The 15,338-nt window shown below is 41.7% G+C and overlaps 1 protein-coding gene across 3 annotated transcripts in view; it reads right to left on the bottom strand.

Annotated features, from left to right (window-relative positions):
• Positions 1-15,338, bottom strand: part of LRCH1 (leucine rich repeats and calponin homology domain containing 1) — a 196,589-nt gene that overhangs the window by 145,157 nt on the left and 36,094 nt on the right. Inside the window, exons 2-3 of one of the 3 annotated variants that reach the window (XM_073894535.1) lie at positions 11,703-11,848; positions 11,418-11,566 (exon numbers count right to left, since the gene is read on the bottom strand). The exons of the other annotated variants lie outside the window; for them this stretch is intronic. The gene's annotated coding sequence lies outside the window, so the exon portion shown is untranslated. The remainder of the gene's footprint in view (positions 1-11,417; positions 11,567-11,702; positions 11,849-15,338) is intronic. 3 annotated transcript variants of the gene reach the window in all.

Below are 15,338 nucleotides of genomic sequence, written 5' to 3'. Positions count from 1 at the left end.
ACCTAGGAGCTTGAAACAACACAAATGTATCATCTTACAGTTGTGGGGGTCAGAAGTCAGAACTGGGTCTTACAGGGCTAAAATCCAGGAGTGGGCAGTGCTGGGTTCCTCCGGGAGCCTCACTCCTTGCTTCTTCCAGCTTCTAGAGGCTGCCCGCATTCCTTGGCTCATGGCCCTGTGTCACTGGCACCTCTGCTTCCATCCTGTCAATCACATCTCCTTCTCTGACTGACCCTCCCGCCTCCTGTTTATAAGAATGCCTGTCATTATGGTAGACTCACCGGGAAAATCCAGGATAATCCCCCCACCTCAAGATCCTTCACTCAATCACATCTGCAGACTCCTTTCTGCCATGTAAGGAAATGTATTCACAGGCTACAGAAAAAGGACTTGGGACACCTATTGGGGGTGGGGATAATTTTTTGCCTTACCACACTAATGGATTATATTTCAATGTAACTGAAAATGGAAAAGCCTTTGGAAATTGGGGTTTTCATTCAAAATATATATATATATATACAATTTCAGCCTACCAATGGATTAAATTAGGTTGAAGTCTTTCTGATTCAATACTTTTCATTACATGACCTTGGTTATCCCAAACTCTCTTTCTCTGCCTCAGCTACTCTACCCCTAAAAGGCGGATTGCCCTATTAGATCCAGAAACGCCGAGCGGGGCCTGTCTAATGGAATGTCTCATAACATTTTCTGGATTTAGACAGATAGCTGTCTCTTACATTCCTGGAGTCACAGAGCAGACAGCCTCGATTATCAAGACAAATCTCAAATCCCCTAGGTAAGAAACAATGGCAAATGGCAAGCCACTGTAAATGTCACTCCACAAATATTTACATCATCTGGATACCTGCTAAGCACATGGCTCAGCACTAGACACTAAGGGGAAGGCCTAAGACAACAGAGATGAATACGCCCAGGAGAGGACAGGAAAGGCACAGAGGGGAAAAAAAACAAAATGTGGCAAATGCCCCACCAGAACTACAAGAGCAGTGCTCTGGAGTCTGAGCTGAGACAGGTCGTCAAAGACAATGACATCGCAGTAAAGGGGGCCCGTGGGCTTGGTTTAAAACATAAGTAGAACTTTACATCAACCTCTCCAATGAGAAGAAGTAACATGGATCGTGGTCTCAGGGCAAGAATATCCTCACTCAGAATCTATTTATCACTCATGCATATTACGTTTCCAAATAAAATGGCCTTGTTTCTAATTTTAAAAAAATTTAATCTTTGTTTTAAAGAAAGTCCCAATTTATAGAAAAGCACAAAAATAAATATCCTTCCCAAATCCCACCAGTCCCAAAAGGTACCCACTCATCCAGAACATCTCTCTTCAAAAATATAAACCAAATATACATACTTCCAAGAGATCTGGGATTTCTTGGTGCACCACAAAAATAAATGCAGCAAAGTGAGACTGGGGAGCAAGGAAATGCTATTATAAATATCACCAGTGAAGGGAGAAAAAATTGACAACTGACAAGGAAGAAGGACACCAAAAAGTTATAAAATCAGGCCTATGCCCTGAAGAGGCCTGTCACACTGGAGTTTTAGTGTAACCAAGGGCAAAGGGCTCAATTTCATAGTAGCAAAGGGCATCCATGTATTAAGACACAAATAACTGATGCTCAGAAGATAATGAGGAGGAGGAGGAAACTGAGAAAAGGTTAAAGTAGGTTCTACGTCATCAACTCAGACCTCAGAAGGTAAAGTATTTCAGAATGACTGCCACCAAAATACTGTTAAAATCAGAATTGGGGAACTTAAAGGACTATTTCAATTACCTGAAAAGGTAAACCATCCTGAACTCCTTTTTTCTTCAACAGTTGGGAGAAAGTTCTGCTCTGGAGCTTGGCAACCCAGCCCTTCCTACTCACAGCTTCTCCACTAACTCTGCTGTGTGAGTTTGGGGAAGTCACTTCACATATCTGAGTCTCCATTTCCTCCAGTGAGGGTAAGTGTTGAGCTAGATCAAACCTCCTAGTTTTGGCATCTTCTGTTTTATAAGTGAATGGTCCCTATTGAACCTAAAATAAGAATTCCAATCACATCTTTCAGTCATTATCACAAATTACAGCTTGGGTGTTGACCTTATGACCAGAAATGTAACATTTTTGGACAGCAAGAAAACTGAGTGAAAAAAGAAAACTAAAAATCAAAACTACTCAACTCTCTCCTTAAGGAATTTATCACATGAAGAAATACCCAACTTCCCCTATCAGGATGTTTAGAAATCCCAGTCAAGAATGCCCAATAAAAATATTTACAGGCACATGATGAGAAAAAAATATACTATGATTTTTAAGAAAAAGGGGGGGGATAGAAAGGAATGGGGGGGAGGAGGGGAAGGGGGAGGAGTTGTTCCCTCACCCCTCAGCACACAGAGTCTATGGAGTCTCTAAACAGAAAAAAACTCACAATTTCTGTACCTCTGCTCTTGAAGCACACAAGTATGTTTCCAAGTGGAGACGAATGGATAAAAAGCATAAGGCTGCTGCAAAATAAATACATAAAGGAGCATGGAAAGAACACATTATTGTTCAAGAGTCAGGAAGCTCTGGAGCCCAGCCCAGGAAAACACTCTGTAACCTAAGGTGTGCCCTTCCACGTCTTGGTCTATTTGTTTATAAAGGACTCAAAGAGATAATTCCAGACACGTGTGTTTTAATGTCAATCCAAATTTTCTTGGAGAAAAACTGTTTTAAACTCAGGATAGTTAAGATGTGGAATGGGAAGGTGAAGATCACTCTTTCAACACACTTCTCAGGGCTGCCCTGTGCTAACCAGCTTGTCTCTCCTGAGGACTTAACAGGTCAACTGCTTGAGGAACCGGCACCGTGACCTAATTGCCTGCCACGCAGCCCAACGGTTTTCTCATCCATCTGAGGTTTTACTCACACCTCAGCCGATATCCAGTATGGCCCAGAATATTCTCGTCTGCACCTTTCCCTCTCATCAGTGCATTAGGACTAAAAGAGTTTTCCTGTTGCTAATTTGACAACAGTCAGCACAGTGTCTGGTTCCTGAGACAGGGCTGAAAACTGTGGATAGTGCTGGGGTGAGATGAAAATTCTTATGCTCTGAGTTCACCTAGCTCAAAGCACGTCACAAATTCCCACCAGACTGTTCTGGTGCGTCTCAGTTCTTGGATCATGAAAAAAAGAGAAAAAGAGAAACCCTGGAGGAAGTCAGAGGCTGAAGGCAGAACCAGACCAACAAGACTTAAGTTCAGCCTGCTCTGCTCCAGCAATAGTTCACGCTTATGCAACATCATGGGGGAGAAAAGGCAGACAAATTTAACTCATGCATATGGGAAATACACACACAACCCACAAAAAAATTCATGAGAGTTAGATTTGAATTTCAAATAAATAACCAATAATTTTTTTAGTGTAATTATGTCCTAAATGTTGCATGGGAGATACACTAAAACAGTATTTCTTGTTTATCTGAAACTCATATTTAACTCTTGCACAGGAGATACCTATACTAAAAAAAATTCATTGTTTATGTGAAATTCAAACGTAAATTGAGTGTCCTGTACTTTTTAAAAAGATTTTATTTATTTATTTATTTATCTATTTATTTATTTATTTGAGAGAGAGAGACAGAGGGAGAGAGAGTCCTAAGCAGACCCGGCTCTGAGTGCGGAGCCTGAGCTGGGCTCAATCCCAGGACCCTGAGATCATGACCTGAGCCAAAACCAAGAATCAGACACTTAACCGACTGAGCCACCCAGGTGGCCTGAGTGTCCTGTAGTTTTACTTGCTAAATCTGACAACCCCATACCTACTTGTTTTAATACTCTTTCATGGTACTCTATAACATGAGGAAAAATTTAATGGAGCCAGCAAAACAAATTGGGGGTGGGAGGTCGACAAGCTAATTTTAAAAAGAAAGTTCAACAATATTAAGGAAAACTTATTTTAGAGACTATCATTGTACCCCCCAAAAATCTGTATATCATTGAAATTAAAGGGTTTATTATCATTATTCGAGACAGTCATTGGGTTCTGCAGAACATAACCTCTTTCACAGTACTTTGAATATTAAAGCATCTGATTTAAAAAGGTGAAGGTTAAGATTAAAGGTGTTTTTAGATACTTAAAACTTGTCAACACTTAAGAAGTTTTCTAATAGAATTAAGCTGTCATGATAGATATAATTCTCAATTTATTGATGGCATTCAGTGTAAGCATCCACAATTTTCTACTTCAACTACTTGCTTTGGTGCTACATAAGAACTCTCTCCCAGTTCTTTACTACCGGACACAGGACACTTCTGCGGACACTAGCTCTGGAAACAACCCTTTGGGTTATGTAAGGAGGCCCACTGACAGAAAGAGAATGGGGCTGGCTGAAGACTTCAGGGAAGACCTGAGTCAGGGTCAGGCGGAGGAAACTGGACAGCTTCCCAACACCTCAGATCTCCACAGTGTGGCTTTGTTACTCCCTTAGTGATCAGACACACCCATGCTCCAAATACAATGCCATGCCAAAAAGAAGTAATCTGGAGAATGTCCGTATCTCTTGAGCATAAAATGAAGAAGATCATGGAAACTGTGACAGGCACAAAGTTATTTAAAAGATGGAGCCACAAAATGCAGTCATTTTATTATAAAAATATAGCCATGTATTCAGCAAGAAACAAACTTATTTAAATTTACTTCCTTTTTTTGTTAATTTTCAGTACTGAACAATGGCTATCAAAACCACTCTGACTGCAGAGAACTTCAGCCTGGTGTTCACAGAGCATATTGCTGGAGGAGGATCAAAAGCAATATCCCTCCCCATCTTTTTTTTAAGATTTTACATTTGAGAGAGAGCACGCATGCACACACGTGTGCGAGCAGGGGAAGGAGCAGAGGGGAAGAGAGAGGAAGGGGAAAATAATCTCAAGCCAACTCTATGCTGTGGGCTGAGCCTGATGTGAGGCTTGATGCAGGGCTCAATCTCATGACCCTGAGATCATGACCTGCACCAAAACCAAGAGTCGGAGGCTTAACCAACTGAGCCACCCAGGCGCCCCAAAAGCAACATCCTTTGATTAGGAAATAATAATGACACTGAGCATTTTCTGGGCACCAGCCATTTTGTGAAGAGCTTTACATAAACTTACCTCATTCAATCCTCACCACACCCCTGTAAGTTAAAAAAAAAAAAAAGATTCTTATTATTTAATCCCATGGGAAGACTAAGTCTGCAAGGAGTTAAGTAGCTTGTCTAAGATTACAGAGACAATAAACTGTGAGGGAATAATTCAGACCCACTACAGACTAATCCAAAACCAGTTCTCTTAATCCTGTGGACACTCCATTCCAGATTAATTGACACCTGTTCTGGGTGGTGATCATGGCACTACCACTGACACAGTAAGGGAACAACCAAAACGCACTTAAATTTCTCTGGGTCTCAGTCATAGAATGAAGCTAGATCCTCTGCAAAGACCTTCCCACCTTTGAAAATCCAGGCTCTTTTTCATTTGAACTAAGGATTCCTCAGGGCCAACTATTCTTAGCTACATTTCTTCCTCCTGATACCTCTGAGGCATGGACAGGTTAAGTGGCTTTCTCAAGGCTACATGGCTAGAATGAGATTCAGACATGATCTTTTGAATCCACATTCCACGTTGCCACTATTAAACCACAGCTGGATCCATGATCTCTAATGCACACGACAATGCTGCGAGTAAGGGAGACACAAACACATCCAGGTTGCACCCCAACTACAACTGACCAGCTATTAATTCTCAGGTTTATCAAACAGGTTCTTTCCCCCCAATAAAAAAGGAAAGTAGCTGAAAACTTGGACTCGTTAGTTGATTTCAAGAGTTGGACAGCAGAGCTGCCACCAGGATGCAAGCCAAGCTCATGTTTCTAACATCCCAGGTGCTGGTGACCTTGCAGAGAGACCTGCCACCTGCAAAAAGCCCCTGGTCCTGCAGGATCTTCCTGGGGCCAACAGAAACTCAACGGGGCTGGGCTTGGCAGGTAGGGGGTAGCCGGCCACCTAAACATTGCTATGGAACTCCTTGTTAACCTAAGACTCAAATTCTCTTACGGCTTTGTGACATTTCAGGGAGAGCCAAACCCCATCTGGATTTAAAAGGATTGGATAAGAAAATTCAGATTGCTGGACGACATTAAATCAACCTTAAGTAATGAGCCATTTAAAAGTCATTTAAAAGCCTCTCTTTCCCTCTGACCAGTGAGATCATTGCTAATCATCCCCTGTATTCGTTTTTTAAAATTCTGTCATCTTACTTTTCCTTAAAGAGTCTTTTCCTCTTAACTTGCCTCGAACAGAAACTTTAACATACGGGCAGTCTCCGCTTCCCAAGCCAGTCACCCCTCAGGCCATTCCGTACAGTCTGTTTATCTCTCGCTGTACATAACTCCGTTTTCCGTAGGAAGGAAGAAAAAGCACTGGAGGAATGAAGAGGGAGGATTAAAAGACTATGGCACCTGAAGCTGAGGCGTTTTCTCCACACATCGTGTTAGCAAGTGTGAGAAAGAGAGAGAAAAGAGAATCAGCCCATCCCCTCAAAGCATCCTCGAGATGGGTGACAGGGCACACTTTCAAGGCGACATGAACCTATGCTTTTAAGGGATGGGGTGGGCTGCTGTGTGATTTCCATCCTGCTGAGTCTTCCTTGGTGAGCAACCTCTCCCTCCACACATAAAGCTGTTTCTATGAAAAGTTCAATCTGCTCCCACCTCCCAAGGAGCAGCAGTGCAGGTAAAATTCAATAGCAACTAGAGCCAGCATGACTTTTGCTAGCAAATTGCTTTAACGTGGGACAGAATCCCCAGCAACAGGCAATCAGTTGTAAGCAGAAAAGTTGACTATCATGACAGAACATGAAAAAAAAAAAAAAAAGGAAATACATATCCTTAGCAATAACTATTATACTCATTACAACAAATACATTAGGTTCAGTTGTGTGTATGTGTACGTGTATATGAAACTGGTCAGAATGTAAAATGTATTTCCTACTGGGGGTCATGATTTTAAAAGCTTGGAAAACATTGTCTTAGGCTCAGTAGTAAACTCAATTTAGGGTAATAACAGCACAGGGAGCAGCAATAAGGACTGTGACCCGAGGAAAGGCAAACAAAAATGAGTAAAAATAAATACTTCCTTTGAAGGCCTGACCATACAATTCATGGTCTTGAATCCCAACTCTGTTATTCTTGGCTTGAAGTAATCCAACTATCTGGGAAAACTACTGCAAAACACCTGAAAGATTTCAAATGCAGGTGTTTAGAAGGCACTTACCAAAAAAACAAAGAACATCAAGATTTGAAAGACCAGAAGCCACATTCCCAAACCATAAAGACATTACTAGAATAAAGATGTTTCTATTTCTGTGTTTACAAGCCTGGCCCGAGTGGTCACTGCACACTGCAAAGCCTAAAGATGGCCCCCGGACACCACAGAGGCAAAATGTCCCCCAGGCCCTGATGTGAGATAATAGAATAGGATCATTTTCCTATAAAGGACCAACACATTTAACATTCAACATAACTAGCACATTTGACACTGGGTAACATTTAATATCCAGAACATATAAGGAAAAATCACAACTCAACAACAATAAAACCACACCATTAAAAAATGGGCAAAGAACTGAAGTAGACATTTCTCCAAAGACGATCGATATACAAATGGCCAAGAAGCACATGAGCAAATGCTCAACATCACTAATTATTAGGAAAATGTGAATCAAAGCCACAGTGAGATCCCTTACGCCCATGAGGGTGACTACTATCAAAAACGAAACAACAGAAAATAATCAGTGTTGGCGAGGATGTGGAGAAACTGGAACCCGTGGGCACCGCTGGTGGGAAGGTAGAATGGTTCAGCTGCCATGGAATGCAGCATGGTGGTTCCTCAAAAAGTTAAAAATAGAATTACCATAAGATTCATCAATCCCACTTCTGGGTATATGCCCAAAGAATTGAAAGCAGGGACTCAAACAGATATTTTTATGCCCACGGTCACAGCAGCATTATTCACAACGGCCAAGAGATGGAAGCCACCCAAGTGTCTATCCACAGATAAATGGATGAACAAAATGTAATATACATTCAAGGGAATAGTATTCAGTTTTTAAAAGGATGGAAATTCGGCTATGTGCTACAACTTGGATGAACTCTGAAGACATGATATGCTAAGTGAAAGAAGCCAGTCCCCAAAAGACGAATACTGAATGATTCCACTCATATGAAGTACTGAGAGTAGCCACATGCATGCATGCACAAAGTAGAATGGGGGTTTCCAGGATCTGGGAGCAGGGAGAACGGGGTACAGAATTTCAGTTTTGCAAGATGGAAAGAGTTGTGGACACTGGCTGCACAGCAAATGAGTACACTGAACACTACTGAATTGAACACTTAAAAGTGGATAAGATGATACATTTTATGTGTATTTTACCATAATTTAATATATATATAAATGTATATGTATATACATTATACACAAACCATATACATGTATACATACATATACAATGATATATAATGTACACATGTACACATGCACACGTGCACATATATGTACACACGTGTGTACACATATGTACATGTGTGCACACGTATGTACACGCACACATCAGTGTTTCGTTCTGGGGTACAGACCGCAGTGCTACCCATGGCTCTGTAAGCAGAGGACAACTTGTCAAGAGCTGAACCCTAGGCTTTGCAACAGCACACATTTCTCTTCCCGAAAGCCCATCCGGAAGTTCTGACACTTGAATTCATTGTCCAAGCGAACAGCCTCACAAAACCATTTCCTCAAAACACAGAACAAGGCTGTTTTGTTTGTGTCCTTTTCTTTTTCAGGGGGTGGGATAGGGTGGTGGGTGGAGTGTGAAACTACAAAAAAAAAAGTTGTAGGGAGTACAGAAAGGTATTTTTCCCTTGAATTTTCTGAAACTGGACTTTTTCTTGAGCCTGTAGAATATCATCCATTCAGATGCAAAAGTTTTCTATGAATCTGCAACTATCCCCCCGAGACGGCCAAGTTCCTGGGCTGCCTATTTTTATACAGATTGTACACTGAACTGGGGCACCAGAGAAAAACCACCCCTAGGGCTGCTCCAAAGAGGCTATTTTACACGTAAAGAAATGGTGATTCTGGATCTTGCGGAGGAAAAAGTACAATATAGGTGGACTTACTCTGAAATGGCCTCAGAAACTGTGAAGTTTAAATTCTGCTCCATTTTACTAGATGTGTGGTTCTGGACCGGCATGCCAACACATTTCCACACTTGCAGGGACAGACCAACAGCTACAGAATGGTAGCAAGTACCCCGCAAAGTTCCCAGAACTTCTGGTCCTGATGGTGAGGTACTATGGTGTACAGTCTAACTACGCTCTTAGAAATGTTGGAGAAAACAAGTGGGATGGAAGGAAAGGAGCTCCCACATAGGGTTGATCCTCATTATTTTAATCTGGTAGGTTCTGTCCTACAAAGTCATCTCGAACACTGGATTAGCAAATATCAAAGCACTGTTACTAGGGGGCACACAGGGTTAGGTATGTCACATTTTAGTCAACCCATCAATACATGACCTTGTTTTTGTGTGTGTTTCTGTTTTAAAACCCCTTATTTGGGGCACCTGGGTGACTCAGTCAGGTGACTCTTGATTTCGCCTCAGGTCATGATCTCAAGGTTGTGAGTCTGAGCCCTGGGTCAGGCTCCGTGCTCAGGGGGGAGTCACCTGAGATTCTCTCTCTCTCTCCCTCACTCTCTGCCCCTCCCCCTGCCTGTGCTCACGCATGCTCTCTCTCTCTCTCTCTCTCTCTCTAAAGTAAATAATCTTTAAAAACAAATGAAAATAAAAAAAATAAAACCCCTAATTTGATATATGTTGTTGATGCATTAGCACTGTGCCCATAGTATAAGCACTATAAACTCATGCCTGAACAAAGCTGCCTAACATACATTTTCTCCAAAAGACACATCATACCTTCTTCTTTTTTTAAGTTTTCGTTTAAATTCCAGTTAGCTAACATACCGTGTAATATTCACTCCAGGTGCACACTATAGTGATTCAACACTACCATGTAATACCCGGTGCTCATCACAAGCGCCCTCCTTAATCCCCATCACCTGTTTCAGCCACGCCCCACCCACCTCCCTTCTGGTGACCACCGGTTTGTTCTCTATAGTTAAGAATCTGTTTCTTGGTTTGCCTCTCTCTCTTTTTTCCTTCCCTTTTCTCATTTCCTTTGTTTCTTAAATTCCACGTATGAGTAAAATCATACAGTATTTGTCTTTCTCTGACTGACTTACTTTGCTTAGCATGATATTCTCTAGCTCATCCATTTCAATGAAAATGGCAAGATTTCATTCTTTTTTATGGCTGAGTAATAGTCCATTGTATATATACCACATCTTTATCCATTCATCATTGATGGACACTTGGGCTGCTTCCCTAACTTGGCTATTGTAAATAATGCTGTTATAAATAAAGGGGTGCATGTATCCCTTTAAATTAGTATATTTGTATTCTTTGGGTCTCGCATTTAGAACACTAGGCAACACTTTAGCACTAGCTTGGTAGCATCTTAAATAGTGAAATCACCAACAAAAAACACAGAAACTGCAAAAAGTGTAGCCCAACTGTAAAGGACATAATATGAGAGCTGAAGCAGGAAAGGAGAGCGTCCCCTGGTGCAACCTCAACTTTTAGCATCTCAAATTTTTTGTCACCCCTACACATGTCTGCAAATGACCACAAAACTACCATGGGTACTGATTTGGGGTTACAGATAAGCCTTAGCAAGTGGGCAAATTCACAAAAACAGAACTCACACATGATGAGAATCTACTGCATTAGCTGACTTGGGAACTTTCCTACACTTAAGCTCATGATAATACAAAATCTATGCAAACCTATTAGTGGTGTCCCTTTTAAAAGCCATTTGAAAATTCAAGTGCTTTGAGCTGCATATACCAGGCACAAGTCACTGCTTGCTGGGGCAGGCGAAATGCTTCTCTTGCTCCCCAAATTCAGCAGCCCAAGCACTGGGCAAGTCGCTGACCACCACAGACCCAGTAGTCTTGACTACCAGCATCAACCACTACATCTCTGTGACTTTGATCCAACTAACAGCTGCTGGTCTCCCCACAACGGGACTTCCCACCATCCCCAGAAGGCACTTCCTCAAATCGTCCCCTTTAAAGTCTCATCTCAAGGTAACTTCCAGTTAGAATTCATGGGCATTCTTCCCCCAACCCCAACAAAGAGATCTCTGTTCTTCTGAACATTTCATTTCCATATACATGCTTAAGGTAAAATCCAAGATTGAAAAATGCCCAACTTTTTCCTATTTACTATATTCACAGCCACACCAGGTGTCTTGCACTAGAAAAATACAAACATGACAGGGCACCTGGGTGGCTCAGTCGCTTAGGCTCTGCCTTCGGCTCAGGTCATGTTCCCAGGGTCCTGGGATGGGTCCCGCATCGGGCTTCCGGCTTAGCGAGGAGTCTGCTTCTTCCTCTCCCTCTGCCTGCCACTCCCCCTGCTGGTGCTCTCTCTCTCTGTGTCAAATAAATAAATAAATAATCTTTTTAAAAAAATGGAAACATGACAGACGTCATGCTACTGATATAAGATCCTTGCACAATAACAAATAATTTTTTATCTCTCTGGAGAAATCAAGACTCTGATTTACCATCACTGTATGAGACTGCACCAAATCATGCTGCCTCTTCCAGGCAGAAAACGCTTAGGGGCACAGGAGAGGTACCGGGTGCCCTGGTCGTTCATTAGGATCGCAGCACTTCTTCAGAACTGCAGGAAAGTTCAAAATTCACTCTCCTACAATGAAAGAGATAAGCACTCTTATTTGCATGCATGCTTCCAGGGAAGGAGCCATTTTGTTGTCTTCCCCTCACAGCCAGACCGTTCTCAGCCCCACCTTCTTGCCAGTCTTAAGACTAAAATAGGAAGTCCTGCTCTCTAACACTTCTGCTTTTTAAAAGTCTCAAAACTGGTTACTTTTTCAAAGCCTTTTTGACATCACAACTAAGAAAGCTTTGGAGCACTAAAGTTGTGATTTACTGTGTTTAGTTGTAAAGCTATGCTCACCACTGATAACTACTTTCCCAACTTTTTACCCTCCCTTTCCTACACAAAATAGTCGAAGAAATAATATCGAGCCATGCTTCTGATTTCACGTGGCTGATTTTGCTCTGTGCCCGTCACCAGCAAAAGTCCGTGTCTGGGCCAGCCGGTATGTGCCTAGGGCCTTTCCTGTTCTTTTTGTTTCCTTGAGTCAATTCCTGTCAGGTGCAAATGCTCCAGAAATGTAGAATTAGGACACAGGAACTCACCCTGAGTCATAGCTGGAACCCATCTTCTCCTCTGAGCTCACAATGAAAAACAAACGAAATCTAAAATTACATTTAAAACAAAAAGGTAGGTGGAAGGTTAAAGTGCAGATGCGGCTGCAGCAGCAGCTGGATGTGTTCACGCGGAACAGATGTCAGTAATAAACCAAGGAGAGCTACAAAAGTTACTTTATATCCATCCCCAGTAGAAGTGAGAAGCCTGACATGAATATAAAGCCCCAACGCACTTGCTTTGCAACCCATTCTGCGTGTGCAGTCTGGACATACAACCTGGAAAAGAATCCAAAAATGGTCTGGGGAGGCAGAGCGGGTCTGCCTCATTAGCGGCGAGGAAGTGGGCATAGGACTTGATCAGGGCAGTTTTATAGGCAGCACGATCAGAAAAGCTGGCATCAGGCCTATTCACCTTCTTGGTTCCCCAGAGAAAGAAAATGTATAACCCACTGTTACCTTCATTCCAGTCTGCCATAAAGGGATATGGTTCTTGAGGGAGTCTGGGACCAGCAATGGTAGGAAGTTAAACCCTACTGTGACCAAGGAAAAAGCAAACCTAGAAATGATCAGCATGAAGCTGGGAACTAAATAAAGTCTGTAAACTCAGAATAAGGTAGGAGAAAATCCAGAGCCTGGAAAGTTCAAGGAAGGGAAAGCAGTATTGGAAACACTGTCAATGGGACTGAGATGGAATCAGTTACTTGTGAGACTCCTTTTATAGATGCAGACTGGATAGCCACCTACACTGGAGTCAATCAGGTTTTCCTAAATTACATTCTTGTTATCTGATCTTATGACAGTCTTCACATTTCAGAGCTAGATAGGTTTTATTTTTAGAAGGCAGCGACGATACACTTGAAAAGTAGGGGCAAGTGTCTTTTTCAGGATTTGCAGCCATTGTAATTTGGTGATTTTATTCCTCGCAGCTAACTGAAGCCGTCACTTACGAAGTCATAGGGACTAATTCAGTCAACCTGAGAAATTTTAAATGTTAAATCCTATTGTCAAAGTCAGCTGGAAGTCACCTCTCCCTCCACCAAACTCCCAGGGCACGTGGTATCTGTCCGAGGGCCCTGTCTCAAGGAGGCAGCATGTAGTGACTTGAAGTCCAAGGGTCTTTATTCTCCAGGGAGATAAGAAATCATTTATTACTCTATAAGGATCTTCTCACTAAATATTTCTTTGAGTTCAAGTAGCACTAGCACTTGTCCAAAAACAAAGGTCCCACATCTGTCCTGTGGTGACTTTCTTAAAAACCTCATAAGCAAATACATTTTTGGAAGAATTCCCTGTTAGCTTGGAAATTTATTACAGTACATTCTTTTTTTTTTAATTTTATTTTAATTCGGTTAATTAACATTTAATGTATTCCTGGTTTCAGAGGTACAGGCCTGTGATTCATCAGTCTTATATAACACCCAGTGCTCAATACATCACATGCCCTCCTTAATGTCCATCACCCAGTTTCCCCATCCCTCTACCCCCTCCCCTCCAGCAACCCTCCGTTTGCTTCCTATGATTAAGAGTCTCTAATGGTTTGTCTCCCTCTCTGGTTTCATCTTGTTTTATTTTTTCTTCTCTTCCCCATGATCCTCTGTTTTGTTTCTTAAATTTCACATATCATTCTTATTTTGCTTAAATGTTAAACATGCATTTTCCACTTTTTTTTCTGAAATTAAGGAGGGGTCCAGTGCCAAATGGAAAGATTATAGATAATAAAGGAAGAACAATGGATATCTTGACTTGTTTCCTGGAGTCTGATTGCCTGAGTTCAAATCCCAAGTCTTCCACTTACTGGCTGTGTGATCTTGACCAAGTCACTTAAGCTCTCTGTGCTTCAGTGAGGATAATAACAGTCACTACCTCGTAGGATCATTGTGAGAATTAAATAGGTAAGCCAAATATGTAATAAAACACCTAAAATTATTCCTATCACATAGTATATGCCATATGTGAGTTAACCCTTATGTTGTTATTATTACTATTACCATTCATTTCAAATCTTGTAAAATTTGAAGTTATAATACTTAATCCATAATGATACCCTTAAATTTTAGCACATCAAATTAAAATTGGCTTCATACAGGAAATGATACAGGGTAAAAAACATAGCTAACAAAAAAACAGTGTTTCTTCTCTATCATTATTGTGGGTCTACTGAACCAAAGCTACCCCAGTGAACAAATATGAAATCAAACCAGAGCGAATTTAAAATTCAGAGAAAGAGAAGAAGAAACTGAGAGAGACTAAAAGTGAAATACGGGTCCACCAGGGGCAAGTCAGTGTCCCTGGACTTGACGTCGTGGGAGCTTTGGCCTCACCTCAGGATCATCCCATGGGAAGCATGGTCCCTGCCTGGACCGTGCTGCAGGCAAGGCAGCAGGCTACGGGGGGGCACGCTGCAAATGCTCCAGTGCGCCCACTGGTTTACTAGGCAGCCACTAGCGAAACCAGCCCCTTGAATCAACCCACAGAATACATTTATTCAGAACGTTGCCTCACTTATCTGAGATTGAGCTTTTTTCAGATCACAAGGATGGTTCGTAAAAGTCACTTTGGTTTCTCCTGGCTCTAAAATTCAGTGACTCTGTGCAGACTCTGGCACTCCTGCCTTTGTATTCTCCGGCATGACCTAATCAGATACCAAGTGCTGGGATTCAAAGAACTGTTTGAAGAATGGCATGTTCTAGTTCACTAAATTTGTCTAATCAATTCAGCTCTTAGGAAAACAAAACAAAATAACAACAAAAAAACTTCCAAAGAAAAACAAACATTTTTGTTTCAATTCTTGTTGAAAAATATTTGAAAATACAGTTGGCCCTTGAACAACACAGGGGATAGGAGCACCAACCCTCCCCCACCCACCATCCCTCACCTCAGCACAGGGGAAAATTCATGTATACCTTGCCTCCCGGAAAACTTTACTAATAGCTCACTGTTGACCAGAAGCCCTACTGGTCAAT

This window comes from Callorhinus ursinus, unplaced genomic scaffold, assembly GCF_003265705.2.
Source record: "Callorhinus ursinus isolate GAN/ISIS: 27379988/994484 unplaced genomic scaffold, GSC_fseal_2.0 scaffold7, whole genome shotgun sequence".
Taxonomy (NCBI): Eukaryota; Metazoa; Chordata; class Mammalia; order Carnivora; family Otariidae; genus Callorhinus; species Callorhinus ursinus.
The sequence above is the reverse complement of the archived record's forward strand: the minus strand, read 5'-3'. Positions and strand labels throughout refer to the sequence as shown.